Source organism: Aptenodytes forsteri, unplaced genomic scaffold (assembly GCF_000699145.1).
Source record: "Aptenodytes forsteri isolate BGI_AS27 unplaced genomic scaffold, ASM69914v1 Scaffold50, whole genome shotgun sequence".
Taxonomy (NCBI): domain Eukaryota; kingdom Metazoa; phylum Chordata; class Aves; order Sphenisciformes; family Spheniscidae; genus Aptenodytes; species Aptenodytes forsteri.
In genome coordinates, this window is record NW_008795126.1 from 4,923,699 (window position 1) to 4,940,662 (window position 16,964).

Genomic DNA, 16,964 nt, shown 5'->3' on the forward strand with positions numbered 1-16,964 from the left:
CATCTACTTCAAATATCTTGAGGTTCCTGCAGAATCATCTCTTGTTGTGACTGCATTTAATCCTCCACGTTTCAGCCTGTTCATAATCTGATGCTGGTGTCTGCAGTCTATCATTATTAAGCATACGTAGTGATTAGAAAGAAAGAACAAGAGATTAGAGAAAGCCAAGAGCTATCTGAGGCACACAGGGAAAAAAAAAAAAAGAAGGAGAAAACACTTTCAAGGCCACTGGAGTACAAGAGGACTCTGCATGTGGGCAAAAGACATAAGCAAGTAAAAAATTTGACAAAGGCCATTGCTTGGGCTGCTTGTGTGATTGTTTCACAGTAGAGAGAGCATAATATTGATTCCAAAAATGCTGTCTGTCCTTTTACCTAGAGGTATGTATTTTGATAGTCAGAAGTGTATAGCTTTTTTGACAAAAACATTAAGGAACAGCTATGGAAAGCACCACAGCTCAAATGACCATGTTTGCTTTCTTCTCATTCTTTTTAAAAAATTGTTGCCGTTGCTAGGACATGCATTTAGAGCTCTTTGTTGTCTTAATGGAGACTGAAACATGTGTAGAGTTTGGCGTTTGCTTTTTTTATTCATCAGCTGAATAAAAAAGCCAAGCAGACAAAGCATTTGTAGTGCAAGAGTGGAGTGCAAATCCCTCCCTGTAAGCTGAACAAAAAAGCTCATTAAGAGGAGGTGGGATTTCCTGGTCACAGCTTTTAACTAAAGGGCAAAGGTCTCCTGTTAAGTACCATACAGTCTAAACAGGGCTGCGTAAAATTATGGGGGGGGGAAGTCAAATATTTGTTCTTAATTCTCAAGTTAGTTTATCCAGAGTGGCAACCAGGGAAGTGTTGGGAATGATTAAATGGCTGCATTGAGGCTACAAATTGCCGCTACTTGCTTTTGTAGCTGGACTTGTTGCAGTTGAGTGATGTCGCCCATCAGTGCATTGTGTGCACAGTAAAACAGTCTAGCAGTGACAGATAGACTGAAACTCGGAGCTACTCCATCACCGCTGAAGGATCCTGCTCGCTGGGAATTGAGAATGAGCACAAGCCATGCACGCTGCTCAGAAACAGCTGCTTTCACTCCAGCCCAGCTCCTCAGCTGGCCAGGGCAAGCAGCAACTAGTAAATATGCTTTATCTCTGATCTCACCGGGGAGGAGAGCCAAACAAAACACAAGCAAAATAAATAATTTGGCAAAATGCTCTACTGATAGGTCTAGATGCTCAGATTGTAAACTTCCCAGCCAGCAGCACACAACGTCAAGTGAGACGATGACTCGCAAGAAGAGCCTGAGGTAGCAGTGCTGGACACCAGCTGGAAATGTGCACAAACTGCCTTGACAAATAGACGCTGAGACAGCAGCTCAGTCCAGCCTTACCGCAGCGGTAGGAGCAGAGCAGAACCTGTGCTGTCAGGACCGGTTTGTAAACTGGTTTACAAATGCTGTGTCTCACACACAAATGCTCCCACAGAAAAGGTGAGAAAAGGTGATCTCGGAGGTATGGCCCAGGGCAAGGCCAGTAAGAGCCTGAGGAAGCACGAGCATCCTTTAGGAAAAAATAAGGTGCTGGCCAAAGCACTTGGTCTGCTTTGAGCGTTTCCCTGCTGTCCTGGAGTGCAGCCTCTTCAGCGCAAAGGGCTTTATCAGTGGGCTGGCTTGGGTGCTACGCTGCATTTCCCGCCAAGTCATACAGGAATAGGCAAAAGTGCCTTTTAACAGGGGCTCTGCACAAATTTTTTCACTTCTGTGTTTTGCAATCTCACTCTGCCTGTCCACAAAGGGGCAGGTCCCTCCGCCGTCGCTGTGCCGAAGGAGAGGGCAGGAGGGAGAGTGAGAACCATCCCCAGTGTCTTCTCCCCACTCATCTATTTCTGACTGTTTCCTTCTGAGGTTTCACACCTCTGTTCACTGGTGGACTGCTTGCTAGTGCATTGGGTTGCTGTTTTGGTTGCTTTGTTGATCGGAAAAGACGACAGACAAACATAGCCATGTAGATACGAAGGTTTAGAGGACTCGGTTCTGGGAACAGGTTTATTTTGGGCTGGAAAATAAATGGAAATTTAGTTTATACAGATTGTTCTCACTAATTGTAGAATCAGCAAATTTTCTCTATGGGTTCATCATGAAATTGAAATGGCCAAGGCTTAATATACATTGTGAGCTCTAATTGAAGGCATTAATTAACATTAAAGCCAAATTCTTCCAATTGTATGCTAAACAGAAATCAGGGAGAAGCAGGTAAGCAATGTGGATATCATTTGGCATTCTTTCTGAAACACAGATTAGCATTTAGAGTCCAATTCTCTGCAAAAACTCATTAATGGGCAATTAATTATGCTTCATAATTTGCACCTACACTTAACTACGTGCAGAACAGTAACAGCTGCATTAAACATTGGTACAAAATCAAAATAAAATGAAACCACACCAAAGACAATGGTTGTGCCAAACAGAGCTTGAACGTAGATCTCTGTACTGATGTCAGCTCCCTGTTTATTAGGATAATGAAAACTATTCCGTGGAAGGCCTAGCAGAACCTCAGCACAAAGTTATGAACTCTACCCTGTGATTGTTTCATTTTGAGGATGAATTTTGGTGCTTCTATTTTTGTACACGTTGTGTTTTTAGTCATAAGCAAAGATGGTTGATGACAGGCAGGTACATGCGCTAACGTCCTTGTGCTCTGAGCATAACTGCTTTTAATAGGAACAGCCTAGTATCGGGACATTGAGTATTGAACAAACAAGAAACTGTCGAGTTAGAAATGGTCCCATTCTAGAATTAAGAGCTTTTTTAACTTTAAAAAAATGGTGTGGCTTTTGAGCAAACCTGGCTTTTTTTTTTTTGGCTTCAGGTGGAAAAAAAGGCAGAAACCTGAACGTCAAAGAGAAACTCAGAAGGTGAAAGAACCCATGTGAACTGAAACCAGAAACAGCTCACACAAACCTGCTGAGAAACAAAACTGCCTTTGCTTAGCCGTATACCAACTCATTGTCTTTTTTTTTGTTATTTATTTATATCTCAGGAGCTTCAGGAAGCCCAAATCCTTGCAGTTTGTTGGGTGCGTGGAAGTCAGATTACAAAGGAGAGAGTGAAAGGTGGAGAAGAATATCAAGGAGAGATAGAAAGAGGTTGCAAGGCAGCAGGCAAAGTGGAACAAATCATGTATTATGCTGTTGTAAACAGGAGGAGGCTGAGAGTGGCTGCCTGACCCAAGGGCATACAGGATGTCTGTTAGGGTTGGAAAACAAACATGGGTCTCCTGTGTCACCCTGCTGAAAGTGGCTTTTGAACCCAGGTACTAAAGAGAAAAGGTGCGGAAGTTAGAGCAGTAGACCACATAGAAACAAGTGTTGGTACAACTGGCTCACCAAGGAAATAATACAATTTTGATGTGACCTAGTAAAAGAACATGGATTTTTGAGGAGAAAGGCTTTGGTGAAAGGCCTCCAGTCCTGGGCAGCTAAATGAATTGCACTGAAGGTGCAGCACAAGCATTCTGGCAGTGAGAAGGGGTGGATGAGTACTTACTAACAGCAATGTGGAGGCTGGGGGTGCACAGCTGGATGGCAAAAACTTTATGTCCTCCAAACCTTGAACTGAAGCTGAAGACTTCATCTTTTGTGTCCTCTTTCTTGAAATAGGGAGTGCAAATGTCTGACTGTCATTTATCATGATCAGTTTATGGGCACTAGAAAAGATATCCAATAATCCCTGTCTTTGGGTCTAATGTGATTTGTACTGCTGAAGCCATGTATTTGTGAAGACCCGGCCGTCCTCACTGGTGCCAAGAAGAAGGCCCAGCCCTGTAGGCTTTGCCCCCAGGAAATAACAAACCTGTGTTGAGTGAAGTGCCACACTAGCAGGATCCATTTCAGGAACCTTTGCAGAAGATCTTGAGCCTCTTGAAGTACTAGATGGATGAGTTGAAGGGGTAGAGGAACCAAATATCTAACCTTGCCATGTTCTACCATCATCTGATGAACAGAAGTGCACCAATTTGGGGGTATTGCCTGAGTCTCCCCGAGTCCAAGGGGCAGCAGGGGCTTTCATCTCTGATGTGTTACACAGCAGGAGATGCACATTTTGAACACCTTGCAAGGTTGTCAGCTGACATAGCTCAGGGGAAACCTAACCATGTAGTGCCAGCGATTCTTCCTAACAAATATGAATAATTCTGAAAACTAATTCACTGAATAAAGAAATCCAAGAAGATAGGCTAGATAATTTTTGGACATGAGAGAGAGTTCCTGATGGCTCCCTCAGGTAATAATGAAGGAACTGAGATGATCAAAGGCTGTGCTGTCTTCTAGAGCCAGAGCCAGTTACATCAACCTGCTGGAAAAACACAAAGTAGGTAATCAGAGATCCTTGAAGAAAAAAATCATTTTTACAGCATTCAACTACTGACTTATTTGTAAGACAAGTAGATTAAAAATTGGTAGAGGGGAAAGTTTTTGAAAATATTTTCATTATTTATTAATTAATCATTATTTCACTAATGCCTGCCATCTTGACCTATAACTGATTGATCATGCACAGTGCATGCACAGGGACATTTGAGTTTGCACCTGTGTTGGTTCTGTGGAACAGGGCAGCAAAAGGCATTTTGCAAGCAGGTAGCAACTTTCATCCTAACACATTTTTTTACACTGCAAGTGAGATCATCGTCTTATGGAAACCAAAAGGTCTTTTGTAAGGGACTTCCATAGAGAGTGTTTTTCACTACATATGTATTTCTGTCTTTAAACTGGAGACACAATGTTAAATTTTAGTTTTTCACTGGTGACAGAGGGTTGCCATGGATGGACATCTCTGTCTTGGCCATATTCACCCATCACCCTTGTGCAGCTGCACATGTCCAGTTGCCACCTCCACCACTTCTGAGAGCATACCCTTGCTGACTGTCTCACCTCCTGGACAGGCATTGCAGGGAAAGTCTGACCCGGTAATGGTAATAAATGTGGTTTCATGCTACCTTTCTGTCTGCCGTGTCTGGACTGCAGAATGGGTCTGAGCAGCTACTGAGGGCTGCCTGTAGTCTCCTCCAAAGGCAGAAGTCTGAGGAGCTACAGAGGCACCTGCCAGCTCCTCCTCCTGGTAATGTTTGTGAAAGAAAGCCAAGGTCTTTATGGTGACCTTGCATGGTGTCCTTGCAGGGTAGGTTCTTCCTCAGCCCTTGTTGAAGAATTTGGGCATCTAGCTGTTATGCACAGGGACCACGTAGGAGCCAGAATATGCAATCATACTCCTGTTTTCACAAGAACGCTGCTTCTTTCAGTACAGAATCATCTCTTCCATCACTGAAGTACAGTCGCTTCTGTCCCATTTCGCCTCGTAGCAGTTTAGGATTGGAAGTAAAAAATAATACAGCATCTTAGTGAAACTGCAGTCGCACGGGCTTTTAGCGCTCAATTAACCACCATCACAGATTTCTCAGTATACAAGGAAAGAAATAAATACCTTGAACTTTGGTGCCTCGAAGGGACAAGGGGAAAGAAATGGTTATTCTAGGTTTCATTCTCATTCTTTCTTAAAAGTCTTCTCCAGTAAGCTCAAATTGTACACCTGATGAAGTGATTTTCTGTGCTGCAAATATTAAAGGTACTGGCTAATTTAGCTATCATCATAAATACCTGCTAGGACCCTATTTTCTTGCAAGAGCAAAGAAAAAAGGAAACCTTTTCTGAAAATGGATAAAAATAACTGTATTTTTCTTTGTATGGAAAATCTTTTGAGGGAAAATAACCTCAGATAATGTGGGGCAACATGGGCTAACGTGCTATTTAAGGAAAGGACATGCAATTCCACTTCTAAGATACGGACAAGGGAGGAGAGTGGCAATACTATGTCCTTGTAAATCTGTCTGGTTGCTGGCTCTTGGCCGCAGTAATTAGCGGAGCTGTTGTAAAAGACAGTATGATCTTACTGAGGAAACTATATTAAGATGCACTGAGCTGCTTGAGGTGTCCCAGGCTACCTGTGGCCCAGATGGGTTGTACAGATAGTCAGGGATTTGCCAGACATCAGAGACCATTTCGCCCAGCAGTAACTCCTTAGTCCAAGGGGTAACAGGAGGAGTGACAAACCTGTTGCCCAGCTGTCCCACCTGAGGTATGGGGGACTCAGCATGGTTATATAGTAGAGGATAGCAGGGCTGACCGAGCTTCTGTTAATTGGCTATTGCAAGGCTGAGAGCCCGGTCCTTTGTGTGATCCTACATTTCAAGGGCTTCCATTTACCTCTAAAAGTTTATTACGGAGAATTTTGACACAGCTCTGCCTGAAGAGTTCCCTCTGAGAGCTGGGAATGGCAACTGCAGAAAAAAACAGGCAGGTGCAAACTCACACAGGAGAGAAATCAGTTGGGGAAATAATTTTAGCCATTCGTTGTCCCTCTCCTACATGTATGAAGGCAACACACATTGGGTGTAGGCAGGTAGGATACTCCCTGGGGCAAAAGGAGAGCATCCCTTGGTTCCTCATGCAAGTTTTACCCCAGGCTGCCATCTAAGTGGAAAAGAAGCCTGGGTTTGGCCTCTTTTCCCCTAGGTAGCAGTGTCACTGGCCCTGGGGATGTTAAGTCCTGCTTACACCAGCTCGGAGACCCCAAGCTTCTTGCCTGGCCTTTCTCTAACAGCAATGCCAGGCAGCTGGGCACAAGGCTTTGCATCACCTCCCTTTCCAGCTCCCTCTTTCACCACACCAGAACTATATATAGATCTGTACAAAAATTATTATAAATTGCCACTCTGAAAATGGATGCGTATAAAAAGAAAAGTTAACTCTTCAGCTGAGCCGCTGAATCACAAGTTTTTGCCTCGAGCACATTTTTACAGCCCCTGCAAAAACAGAGGCATTAATGGAAAGTCTGACGCAGCGTTAACTCCTGCTGCACTGGGAGTGGTTGCTGAGTTTAAAATGGTCACCGAGTATTTTCTTCATCTTCTACGCAAAGCCTCGTGTCTGAAAAACCGCACATGACGTTCGCATTGCAGGCTACTCCACTCCTTTTTCCTTGACAAATTACTAACTAACAGCACTCCAGTGCCAGGCCCCATGCTTTTAGCAGCGCAGCTACCCACAAGCCCTTTTTGCGGTTCCCTTGTCTAGCTCAATTTAAACCTAATGTGACTCTGGCTAAGAAAGGCGTTTTGCAATTGCCTACCACAAAGTGATAAGGGTCTGCTGCAGCAGATGACTTGTATGCTTCCCCAAATGAGCCCTTCACATTCAGGAAAGTCGGACGTGTCATTGCTCTAATTTTCTACTGCAGAAATGTATATTTAGAAAAGAGCAAGGAAACTTCCTTTACCCTAAGCAATATTGCATAATGATGGAGGAGGAGGTTTAGTGCAAAGGTTTTTCTTTGAGCAGAATTCTGAGAGATTGGGAGCTGGAAAGCCTGAATAATGACATTTCAAACATGCAAAGCCAGGGCTTTCTGTGTGTTTCAGATCCCTTTCTGTTTCAGGTTGGTGTTTGGTACAGTAGGTGCAAGCTCTGCTGCTGTAGCCCACGTCTTACACAGCCTGCGTGTTTTCTCGGTGCTGCTGTCCTGGAGAGCCGCGGTCCCTCTAGGATGCTCCTGCCCCGGGCCTTGGCATTCTCCAGCACAGCCTCCTTCTTGCCCAAGCCCCTCCCAGGCTTGTTCAACCGCTCCTTCCTTTGCTTTCCTCCCTGTCTCCTGCCCCTCGCTAGGTTTTAAAGAGATTTAGGCGTTGCTTGTTATTACAGTTGCACTACTGGACTCGGGAGTCTGAAGTGTTTAGGCACAAATGCCAAGAATAATAACGAATGGTCCTAAGTGCCCTCCGGCTGAAGCCTCAGCTTGGCGCCAGGTTTGCAGACCTCGTGTGATAGCTGGGGCAGATGCCGCAGAGGGGACCCCTGAGGTCCTGGGCAGGAGGTGCTGCCTGAGCAGGGACAGTGGGCAGCAGGCGAGGTGCGGCATGGCAAGGCCTTTGCACGGGATTTGCAGCCATCACTCTTCTCCCATGGCTTCATGGCTGAGAGATATAAAGGAGCCATGTGGCCAGTTTCGGAGCGTGTGAAGTTGGTGTGAGGTCACCTGGGGCTCCGGTGGGGACGAGCACTGCTCCGGGAGGGACTGTAGCTCCCCAGGGATGCTGGGGAGCCCACTGCTGCTGTTATTTCAAATACAGAAGCTCTCCTAGCCCTCTTCAGCACAGCAAAACAGGCCATTTTTCAGTGTTTTCTGGCAATTCCTTCCTCACGGACCTTGCTCTCCCCATGACATGCCCATGAAGCCCATCACCTTGAGGGTGGAGACCATATTGGGTGGTAGCTACTCAGCAGTTAGGTGTTGAAATATATAATTAATCTCAGCAAGCTGTCCCTCTGGGCCTGTCATGCTTCAGGAAACGTGGCTGAAGGTCCCTGAAATCTGTGATTTCAGCACGTACGCAGGGCCGATGAGGTTCATCTGTGTCTCTGCTGATGGTGTTTTTCAAACTTGACCCTGTAAAGTCCACCTCTAGCAGAAGGAAAGCTTTTACCATGATGCTTATCCAAATCTGAGAAACTTTTGTTAGGGGAAAGGCCGTGGCAATAAACAGCCACAAATAATTGTATGTGGTTGTACTGAACACATGAGGCCTGGGGATTTAGAAGAAATAAATGGTGATTATAATGGGAATGGAACCATCTTTCTGTCAAGAAATTTAAAATGTTTTGGAAGTTATCTATTTTGCCTGGCCTGGCTCAGGGTATGAAGCAATCTTTGGAGCAAAGTGGACACAGATAGTTCTGTTCATTAAACTTTTAGGAAAGGATGTTACCACTGCCTTGCACAATAGTCACAAGAAAAAGTTAGTCTGAGAATGACTAATTGTGGCAGCAAGAGTGTGATACGTGAGAGCAGAGCCTTGGATCGGGAACGTTGTTCCCAGCCTTTCTGATGGAAGTTTGCATTTAAACAGTAATATTGGCATCTCGTTTTCAAACAAGATATTAGAAAAATACTGTGAAACTTTTCTATTTGGAAACCTAACTTTCTCACAGTAACTCAGCAGCGGTTTGTCCCTATGCACAGCCTAATGGATCAAAAGTTCAATTTTGCATAGTCTATTACTTGCATACTCAATAAAATAGGATGCACGAATGGCTTAGCTTTTTTTTTCCTTTTTTTCCCCACTAAATGCAATTTTTCCCCTCAAAGATTACTGAAAATTACTTTTGCAAGTCAGTATGAAGGCTTATCAGTCCAGTGGTGTTCAGATCCCATATTAACTGCCTCACATTACTGTGAACAAGAACTGCTGTAGAAACCAATGGACTAAGAATGTAAAGTACATACTGCTGATGTATGTCCCTATAGTAACCCTTTCCCATCAGAGGTACCTGGTAGACTCTTCTTCCCCAAACAATTCTATCTTATTTTAAAAAAACGTTATATTCTAGAACTTAAACTTCCCTTATGCTTTGAGGCTGTATCAGCCTTAGTGTTTGCGACTGATGAGCACAGAGAGCAAACACTCCCCACTAAGGAAAAGTTCAGAAAGATTGCTTTCACAGCGTGCTCAGGGCATATTAAAAAAATTATGTTTCAGCACAAAAGAAAAAGAATTTAGCCTGTGCATGTCAGGCTGCTTTAAATATTTTATTTTGCCCGTCTTCAGAATCAGTGAATCCCAGAAGCCATCCCTTGGGGCCCAGCCCTTCAAGGATATGGCATTCTTCAATCCCATTGATTTCAGTGGACCTTGAAGGCACTTAATACTTTATAGGCTCAGTCCCATGCTGTAGAAAGGTTACCCTGTGCGTGCTCACCTATTACAGCTGCCAGGAGATCTAATACCCTTTGGTTTAGCTGACAAAGGGAAGCTAGGCAAGTTTGGAATAAAAACTAGGAAGAGGAAAAGGTTTTTAATAAAGAAGTCAGTCTTCCAGGAGTTAAGTTACCAAGGGATTGAATCTCCCATCCTATGAAGACTGTACAAGGACTCTACCTTCATTTCAAAAAAAATGCTACAGTTCGTGAAGACATCATGGGTTGCACGCAGGAACTGCAAAGCCACAGTCTCCTGTCTGCCGTACTGGGATGGATAGGGAGATGAGGTGGTTACTGGAAGATCCCTTTGCCCTTAAGAAGTCTGCACCCATTTAATATATGATAGAGTATCTGAACTGAAAAAAACCAAACCCAAACATGTCAAAAGAACTTCAGCGTTGAAAACTGAAGGTCTTAAATGCCTCAGTTTTGCTTTCTTACAGGACTGTAAGTTGTCTTTCTTGTGTGCATCAGTCTGTGTTTGCATCATCACCAGTCACAGGTTCATTATTTCATGCAGGGCATACGTAGTCACTCAATATTTCTTTTCATCCTTATCACTCAACAAGTAGCTGCAGAGCTTATATAGAAAGGCTTCAGATGCTGCAGTGCTCTCTGCACGATGTGCTTCCTCCTTGGCGTTGCTGCCCTGCCCTCTCCCCATCACACGCGGGCTTTGCAGATGCTAATGAACACATTTCATGTTCTTATGAGAGGAGGAAACATCAGTCCCACTGTAGAGACGAGGAAATGAGGCACATAGCAGTGAAGGTCAAAAGTTTCCATTTACTTTTGGTGCCCAGTTTGAGACAGCGAAGCATGGTTTCTCAGAGCTCGGTGTCATCTTTTGCAGGTGGCAAAGGGCAGTGTGTCTCCCGTGGGCTCCTGCCTCCCTGTCCCCAGGACCAGGGAGCTGGACTTGGCTACTTCCACCCTTCGTAAGGGCATTGCCTCATGGAATGACCAAACACTGCAGGAAAATAGCTGCAGAATGCCACAGCATCACTAAAATAGCCCTGCTCTGTTGACCTGGCATAGCGTGTACAGCAGTGCACCATGAGGTCTGCCTCTGTGGCTGGTTCACCTGAGTTACAGGCACTCCAGCAGCTATCACACGCAGGGACTTCTTCTCTTTGGTGTGATCTGAGGAAGAGAAAACCAAGTTTCTAAGGAGATGGATACATTTTTGAGTAAAAACACTCTTTATTATAACCCAAGCCCTTTGGGTGCCCTGCCTTTTTTTTGTTCATCATAGTATTTAGGTTGGAGAAGAGCCTCTTGCTCTTGCACATTAATTATCAGTCCAAACCTTTTATACTATTAATTTCTTATTATAGGTTCATGTTTAACATGCAATATTGTAAATACACTTTCAGATTAGCTTGCTGAATTGAAAGTCTGTTCTTAAAAAGCTCCTCAAGGCGTGTTTCCCTAATGGGCTAACTGCGTGGCATGTGGTTTCAGGGGAGTTACTCCAGTTCAGTTCACTTCCTAACATGTACTAGAACTTTTTTAACCTTCCACAGAACACATATATAAACCCATATCTTCTCCCCATGCTTGTGCTGGTGCTGACCATTTGCTTATTTGAAAAAAAAGTCACTAGAGAATGCTACCAGGTTGAAAGGGGTGTTTTACACTCATTTTTCCCAAAGATAAATGATTATGTAGAGGACAGAGAAGGGATAGACTGAGTCCTCTCTTTAAACCATATAGAGTCAACCTTTACATGTCAGTCAGTTCCTAACTAGTGACCTATAAGTTGGTGATCTCAGCCATCTGCTTGTGGCTTGCCATTTGTGGTGAGAGTACAGGTATTTTGCAAGTGTAGGTAAATTACAGATTACTGGTGCGTCATCATGAAGGACACTCTCACCGATAGGCAGAAGGTAGGACAAATGTCAGACATTTAGAAATACCCAAAGATACTGCAGTGGCAACACTGGGAAGAGGGCTCGGTTCTCCAGGGAGCTCTCCTTTTGTATGTCCCCTGCCTCCAAGCTCAGAGGAAAACTGAGAGCTGTCAGGTCTTCTACTGGAGCTACAGAATTATTAGGAGAGTATCTTCTCCATGCTTGTGCTGGTGCTGACCATTTGCTTATTTGAAAAAAAAGTCACTAGAGAATGCTACCAGGTTGAAAGGGGTGTTTTACACTCATTTTTCCCAAAGATAAATGATTATGTAGAGGACAGAGAAGGGATAGACTGAGTCCTCTCTTTAAACCATATAGAGTCAACCTTTACATGTCAGTCAGTTCCTAACTAGTGACCTATAAGTTGGTGATCTCAGCCATCTGCTTGTGGCTTGCCATTTGTGGTGAGAGTACAGGTATTTTGCAAGTGTAGGTAAATTACAGATTACTGGTGCGTCATCATGAAGGACACTCTCACCGATAGGCAGAAGGTAGGACAAATGTCAGACATTTAGAAATACCCAAAGATACTGCAGTGGCAACACTGGGAAGAGGGCTCGGTTCTCCAGGGAGCTCTCCTTTTGTATGTCCCCTGCCTCCAAGCTCAGAGGAAAACTGAGAGCTGTCAGGTCTTCTACTGGAGCTACAGAATTATTAGGAGAGGACTTGAAAGCAAACCAAACCAAAACCCCAAAACTCATTTGCTTTATTGCTTGTGTGTATCTTGGGTTCCTGTAAAAAAAAAGAGGAAGTAATTTTAACCTGTGCATTGGCACAGAAAGTCACGGAAGCCAAAAGTATATACAGGTTCAAAAACGAATTGATGAAATTCATGCAAGATATTAAATGCATTGTTTGGGATGCTCTTCCTTTCGGAGGAAGAGCCGTTCCCTCCAGCACGGCTCCTTGTCCCTCCTCCCGCCACACCCTCCCAGGGATTTGCACATGGCCCAGTCAGAAACCAGTGGCCGGACTGGATGAACCATTAGTCTGATCCACTCTTGCAGTTCCCATGGTCTTAAACTTGCCTGCAACAAAAGTGCACATATATCAGTTTGATAACGTTAGTTGCAGCCTGGACAAAAATACAAATAAGCCACATGGAGCGAGACATTGTGTATGCAAAGTAAATCAGTGTGCAGAAGCAACAAAATCAAAGATGTGCTGCTGACTGACAATAGGTTGCTCTAAAATAAAAAGTAGGTCTGTCCGTGGGCACAAGGAACATACTTATTACCTTCCCTCCATCCTGCAGAGCTTTTTAGGTGAGTGAGTACTGGTCTCGCTCAGGCAATTTACATGAGCGGAAGTGTGACAAACGGGGACAGTCCCTACCTTGAAGTAACAGGCCACAGAAGGGAAGTTTAGCAAAAATAGGAGCCATTAATAGTCATTCCATCTCACTCTGTGAAGTTCACTGAGGTTTAATTAAAGCACTGATATGTTTTCGACTGACCTTATTTTCATACCTGATAATCAGTAAACTCATTATCATTTTTTAAGCTTGGTTTTGAATCTGGCTAATTAGCACTCTGTGGGTCAGCATCTAAGTTAAATAAAGACAAGAAGAAAAACTCCAAGATCTGCATATTTTAGATGCTGCCTGCAAAGGAGAGTGGTCATCAAGTAATGTCACCAGCAGAAGGCTGAGCTGGCACTGATGGGTGGTGTTTTGAGGTGCTGGGTGAGCACCAGCTGTGCAGTGGGGACAGGACCTAGCTGAGCCTCCGGCTTTGACAATCAGGGCATTGAAAAGGACCCAAACACCAGCTTTCTACAGCTGAACCCTTTGAACCCCTGACCTGTACCGAGCAGGTCTGGAGAAGAGCAGGGCACAAATTTCATAGTTCCTGGTATCACCTGCAGTTAGCATGTGGGGAATGAACAGGACAGGAGGAGCACCACAATTTGCAGCACTGGCATTTCCAGGAGGAAAACGTGACCTTCTCCGTGTTCAATGTGGTGCTCAGCTGCTCCTGGAATGGGCCCCATCCCAGGCTGGATGGACATTTCCCTCGTACTCAGCCTCCTTCCACCAGTTGATCCTCCTGGGCTTCTCCTCCTGCTCTGAGCTTCCCCAGAGTTACAGCTTGCAAAGCATTCAGTGGGTGGGAGAGGTCTAGGGGAGGTCATACTTCAATAAACACCATCTGCTCTTACCACAGAAGACACAGCGATGGGCTGGGGAGTGCAAAACCACTGCAGTTGGCTGGGATTTCCAACAAGAAAACTGGCAGGAGGAGAGAGGGATGAGCAGTACCAGGCAAGAGTCGGAGGGGAGTATTGAAGGGGGGTCCTTTCTCTTAGAGAAGGGCAAAGAGCACCAACCACATCATTCCAAGTGAGGAACGACAGTCTGGGCCACATGTGATGCTCCAGTCATGGTCATATGTGTCCTCATCATTCCCATGCAAAGCAAAGTGCTTCCATCTCCAGTGGTCAGGAGTCACCAAGGGTTTAAATGCTGGGGAGGAAACAAATAATTATAATACTTCGCACCTGGCTTGCACTTTGCACATTGACAGCACTGCACGGCCATCAGCTAATGAACTGAACGAGGTGTTCAATTACACAATGATTGTTAACGCTCAGTTAAAACCTACAAAACTGAGCACCAAATGGTAGAGCTGCAATTTCAGCTGGCGGCTTGTAGACACTTCCTTCGTAATCGCGGATGGTGCTTAGCAATACTTAAACTATTTCTCCTCTTCCTTCAGCTTTTCCTGATGTTTGTGTGAAATGACCTGTTCTTAAATGAGCCCCTCCCGTTCTAGGAGCTTGTAATTCTTATGTTGTAAGACTCTGGGTACAGTATATGTGAGGTATGCCAGACAGGCTGTTGATCTTCTTAGAAGAAGGCTCTGTTGCAAGGCTTTGCCAAATCCACGATCCACACAAAAAAAAAAAAAAAAAAAAAAAAAAAAAAAAAAACAAGAAAAAAAGACTCTAGCCTGTCGTAACTAAAACATTCAGCCAACTCTTTATATCTACTATAATTGAAACCTGACCAGTCTTGAGTTTCTTTATAATTTAGAATTTGACAAAACCTTCCGCACCTCCTTTATGCATGCAGACATGCAGACACATGGCTGTAACAGCCACATGATCAGCTGCAAAACTAATGGCTGAAGCATGTGATAAATTGCATTTATTCTTCACCTTTAGCTGCTTCACCCATATGTTGGCCATCTCCTTTGCTCTGCACGCAGTGATCCATCGCTGTGGGGGTACCTTTCCTGTCCTGCTCCTCTCCACAAGAGCTGCTTTGTGCCTTTCAACAGCCAGCCATAAATCTGCTTCTTCCTTTTCATCCTGGCAAAATGACAGAACCCCTCCACCCCGAAAGGCAGAAAATTCCCACTGCTGAAGAGTCCTGCCCCACCGATTCCCTCTGCGCTGCAGCTGTTCCCAGCACCAAGCATTTATTTCATTACATGCACGGGACAGGCAGGGCCGTCCCCGTCGTGATGGCTTTAGCGAGCACATGGGGCTCCAGGGATTTCCTCTGCAGGAGGAATTTGGCAGCTCCCACAGCTGCCCAAATCCTGCTCAAACTGTGGCGGGATGGAGGGGGAGGCTGTGTGTACAATTCACCATGAGTGTGCCGAGACGAATTACACTAATGCACTTTCTCCAGATACTGCTGTCTAAAGAAATGCACACTTCTGTCTCTGCAAGCATCATTTTATCCTCAATTGTATGACCTTAGATGATAAAACTGTACAGAAGTGTAGCTTGCTGTTATTTCCTTCCCCTAATCCAGTTTGCACCAAACTGACAACATTTTCCCCTCTCTTTTGCTCTTGTTGCAGAGCACCCAGAGTACAAGGTCATCGGGGGGAAGCATACCATTGTCTGTTTATGTGAAGAGGCTTTTTGATGCCTTAAGAAGCAAAATAAGATGGCTGATGTTATGAAGGTTAACAAGGGGCTTCACATCTGGGTGAACAAGAGCTCACAAGAAGAGGCTTGATGCCTCTAGCCATTGCAGCGGCAGCGTTTTGCTGCTGCCGGCAGTGTGGGGACTGTTACCTGTCTCGTATTAAATGACCTTTATTCAGATCAGCCGTTGCATTGCACCATGCACGCGTCTGGTCTTTCTTTCTGGACACGGTGTGGAATGTTAGATGTTGCTTCAGCAGTTATCCTTAAGGGATTGAACAAATTTTACAGTCACGGGAAGGGAAAGTAGTAGGGGCTGCCAGGTTAGAGAAAGAAAAGAATTATTTCTAAACTTGAACTACCAAATTTGATGGCAGATGTAACAAAGTGCAAGTACCCTCTGCCTCACAGAGAGGCATTAGAAATGTTTATGTATCCCTAATTTTGCAGACTCTGAAGACACACAGTGCTGCAGTCTGACTGAGATACCTGCATGCATCAGAGCCCTGCAAGACTTCAAAATACTGCTGCTGTAGTCAAGTGTTTATGGCATTTGGAGAAAGAGACTGGGACAAAAAACTCCAGGGATCTAGTCCTGGCCCTGCTAGTGAATTACAGTGTGACTTTGGGCAAAGCATTTACCTTGCCTTTCTATAGGAGTTCAGCTTGTGTGACTGCAAAATGGGTACCACAGGACTTACCTGCCACCCAGGTGAGCTGGCAGGGATGCTGAATTCATCCCCAGGCTATGCGGCTGCCTGGCTGCCCCCGATCCCCTTTGTGTTGCCCTTGGAGCAAACCCCCGGAGCCCCAGCCCCGCGCACGGTCAATACCCTCCCAAGGCGCTGCAGCCCTCCCATCCGCCTCCCTCCCAGGGTCCCTGCCAGCCCCAGGCATTCACAGGGTTTCATTTGCTCCCCGAGATTAGGTTTCCTTCCCACACCAGTGGCACAACTTTCCACACTCACCTTGCACCAGGCTTCCCGCACCAAGTCAAACCGGACGATGCTCCTGCTCACTGACCATAAAAAGCTGCAAGGTGACCGGTGCTTCACCCTACTGCTATGCATACATGCCACGGATTATAAATATAACTCTGGAAAATCATTCATTAATTAGTTGAAATTGCATTAATATAATAATGGAAGTGATTTTTTTTTTTCCTGTTGGCTGAGGGAATAAACAAGAATACTTACAAGGGTCTTTTACAGAACAAAGCAATGGAAGCAGCAGAGGAGACAGTGCTTTTAATGAAATGTGTATATTTACTTGTAAAAATGCGCTACAGATGCATATGCCGGCTAATAAACAAAGGGCTGAAAAATCCGTCTGATCAGCAAGTCTATGACTGGCTACTAATTAGGTGTA